Here is a 4,289-nt window from a genome sequence, read left to right as displayed (position 1 = left end):
CTGAGCCCCCCTCTTTCCCCTCCCACTAGTTCCTTAGCCTGCTCAGTCGCTGTGCTGCCCACTCCTTCCTCAGACCGCCCATTGTGCTCACGGGACTGCCTTCCATTCTTCATATCCTGGGCGCTGGGTTGTTGACTCTACCTGACCAAACTGTCCCTCCCCGGAACTCTTTCTTCCTGGTTTCCATGACATCTGAGCTCTCCCTGTTTTTCTCCTTCCCAACCTCTCCATGGCTTCTCCTCTTCCGTTTCTTTTGTTTTTCTCCTTTGGCCTTTCTCTTAACTGCATCCTTATTCAGCAGGCATAATGCTGAACGCTGCGATGCTGGAGCACAAGACCATAAGGTACTGTGAGTTTGAAGGAAGAAGGGACGGACAGCATGCCCTGGCCTCTGGTGACAAGGAAAGGCCCTCGGTTAAAGTGGAGGTAGAAAACGAACCTGGACAAGAGGCTGGAAGAGTTTCTGGTGGACAGATTTCACACGAACCTCATGAGACTTGAAAATGAGTGTTAACTCAGCGTGGTAAAACTACAAAGGGGCTTATGAGAGATCTTATGAGAGATGATAAACAGAGTATGGGTGGCATGAAATAGGAAAGCTGGCAGGGTAACTACAGGGAGAAGGGAATTAGGAAAGCGACAGATACACAAGCAGAGTGTAGTGAATGCCACAGGGATAGGAAGGTGCCGTGACAGACCTATTGCTGCGCGTTTTAATAAAAAAAGTCAGTTTTTTCTTTTAAAATTTTTGTTACATTTATTTAATATATGTTGGAGTCAGACGATAGCACTCAGTAGCCAGTTCTTTTCTTCTTCCATGTGGGTCTCTAACTGTTGGGGTCAGGATCCAGGACAAGTGTCTTTACCTACTGCTCATCCTGAAAAGTAGGTTAATTTAAGGGGGGGATGGGTAATCCAATGAGCTGGCTAGGTGTTTGTTTGTTTGTTTTTGATTCGAGTTAGAACCATCAAGGAAGAGTAGAATGACCAGTAAGGGAACGCAGCTGTTGAGAATACCTAGTGGTTCTGTGGAGAGCTAGCAGCACCCATGTCTAGATGAATGAGCCTCATAGACTTGTAAACGCTTGAGGCTTCTCTCTGACCAGGTTTGCCTCCGTTATCTAAGCAGCTATCCGCCCTGTACTCAGTACCTGCCTGGGATCTGTGCCTCTGAGAACATCTTGCTGTCCTATGGGCGAGAACTGATGCAGTATTGGCTTTGAACTTTCCACTGCATCCCGGCCTGTGCGCGCTGAAATTGAAGAAAGTGAACTGCACATCTGGATTCCTCTCTCCACCTCTGGATGGTGTGGGCCAGCCCCCTTGTAGGCCTGCTACTACAGTAGACTGAATCCCTACTCATGAGAAAACCTCTTCCCTAAGGGAGCTGCTTTGTCCAGACATTTGGTCCCAGCAAAGTAACTAATATAGAGTTAACTCCCCATTCATAAGGGATTATCCAGGTGAGAGAAACTTGGTTCAATACTGCTATGTAGAAGTGGTACCTAGGAGGGTGGTCAGAATTAAATAAAACATCAGCATGGATCCCCCTATTGAATGGTGGTATGTTAAACATTTTTCTTTCCTCTTTTACTTGAGTATGTGCATGTAGATATGTGCAAAAAGTTAAGGCTAACGTCGGGTACTTTTTTCCTACCTCAATATATTTTGTCTTTAGAAGAGACCAGAGGACACGGGGACTCACATTCACTCACACACACACACACACACACACACACACACACACACACACACGCTCGCAGGTTTTCTGTCTCTTGTCTGGTGAGGTCCCGTATCCCCTCAAACCTTGACTCAGCCAACAAGAAGGCAATGCTTCCACAGCCTGTGATGTTCTGTGATGCCACACCACTGGCCAGCAAGCTCCCTGAATCAGGGACTGTGTGCCACTTTCCTTGGTATATCACTGGGGTCTTCAGCACACAGTAGGCTCCCATAAACACTGGATAAGACGAAAGGATGAAAAGAAAGTGTCCTCAGTGTGTGCTTGGTCGATGTCGCCCACAGGGACTCCTCAGCACTGTCACCTAGTTAATCCAATGACTGGCTTGAAGTGTCTGTCCCTCCAGCACATATCCAGTTTGGATGCTCAGGGACTATGCTCTGGGGATCCTGAGTAAAACTACACGTCTCTTCATGGGCTTCAGTATAGTCAAGCGTAGACTGTACAGAATGACAACAGTGTGGAATTATGGGTAGGAACAGTACATGGCACAAGTAATTCCCAGGAAATGCCCTCCCTAGGGAACATTTTGTTCTTAATCCCTTTGTCACCAGCTGACAGCAGCCTCTTCCCCTGGGATGACTCATGGAACACAAAGGGATTTTCCTTGGGCCCAGAATCACAATAAGAAGAGCCACACGCCCAGGTCTGGGTGAGCCCACACTCCGCGTGTCCCCGCAAGAACACTGAAGGCTGCAGGGGAAAAAGTCAAGGAACCTGTATAATAGTGGGGATTAAAACAAGGGAACTGTCATGGCTTGCTAACTGTCCTGTGTCACTGAGGCTAAACACCCATACACACAGAGCAAAGGAGTGAAAGGTGTAATTAAAATAGTATATCAAATTGATCGGTTTTAAAATATTGGACAAGCCTTGTCTTCACAGAACTAAACTCTACAACTCCACTTGGTAAAAAGATATTATTAATTTTTATATATTTCTGTATCTAATTTACCACTATTTTATGGATTTTTTTTGCATCAATATTTTTCCATCAACGCTCCTGAATGGTTATGGGTATAGTTTTGCTGATTGGTCAGTGCTTTACCTACTGTGGTTTTCAAACGTAAGCATTTAGTGGTTGAAAGGTTTGGCGGGCGGCTGCTTTAGTTATATGTTTCATTTGGTTCTAATATATTTTTAAAATATCCCTTGACATATTTTCTCTGATCAATGGATGATTTACAAATGAGAGAGAGAGAGAGGCAGACAGACAGATAGACAGACAGAGACAGAGACAGATAGGGACAGAGAGACAGAGAGAGAGAGAGATCCAAGTTTGGAGGGAGAGAGTCCCAGATATATTTCTGTTATTGATCAGTATGGTAATATAATATATTTTATATATTTTAAATATAAGTTGAGGATTACTTTATAATCCAGGATAGAGTTTGGTTTGTTAATGGTTCCAAGGACACTTGAAAACACTGCAGACTGAGCTGGTAGAATGGCTCAGTTGGTAAGGGTGCCTGTGCCAGACCTGATGGCCAGAATTTGATCCTGGGAACCAACATGGTGGAAGGGGAGGACTGACCCCATATGAGGGAAGAGGAGATCTGACCCCACATGAGGGGAGGGGAGGACTAACCCTAAATGAGAGAAGGGGAGGACTGACCGCACATGAGGGAAGGGGAGGACTGGCTCGCACATGAGGGAAGGGGAGGACTGACCCTACATGAGGGAAGGGGAGGACTGACCCTACATGAGGGAAGGGGAGGACTGACTGCACATGGTGGAAGGGGAAGACTGGCCCCACATGGTGGAAGGGGAGGACTGACTCCCACAGTTTTATATTATTTCAGGTATTCTGTCAGAGCGACGGGAAGTTTGTGGATACAATGCCGGGACCCTCACTGTGAGCTTTTGGGTCTCCATCAGAAGAAGACCACATGCGGCAGACTGATGCTGTCTGATGAATCTGCTCAGGCAACTCGTGCAGCTGGAAAATCTGCGAAAGGCAGGAAGGAATCTGGGGACAAAAAAATTAATGCCTGTTGCACAAGCATCATGCACTAGATTCCCACGTTAAATAAAGAAGAAAAATCTCACTTGAACCCATAAGGACGTCCTAGAATGGTGGTTCTCAGCCTGTGGGGTGCAACCCCTTGAGGCAGAATAAACGTTTCACAAGACTCACATATCAGATATTCCACATAACCGATATTTACATTACAATTTATAACAACAGAAAAATTATAGCTATAAAGTAACAACAAAATAATTTCATGGTCACTGCAACATAAGGAACTGTTTTAAAAGGCCATAGCATTAAGAGGGTTGAGAACAACTGTCCTAGAACAAGTAGTAATAGAATACGTGTGAACAAAGGCCAAGGGGGGGACATCACACCCATAATCACACAGTTGGAGAGCAATGGAAGCAGGGTTGAGGTCATCTCTTTGACTCAATGGACAGGTTTTCTACATTAGGAGTTGCTACCTTCTGTAGGAATCCAGAAAAGTCTTTAGAACAGTGTCAAAGAATGGATGAGAAACATTGGTTTATGCTTCGGCTGCTCTTTGCCTGTGGACAGTAGATGCACATCAGA

This window comes from Mus musculus, chromosome 17, assembly GCF_000001635.26.
Source record: "Mus musculus strain C57BL/6J chromosome 17, GRCm38.p6 C57BL/6J".
Lineage (NCBI taxonomy): Eukaryota > Metazoa > Chordata > Mammalia > Rodentia > Muridae > Mus > Mus musculus.
This window is presented reverse-complemented; position numbering follows the sequence as displayed.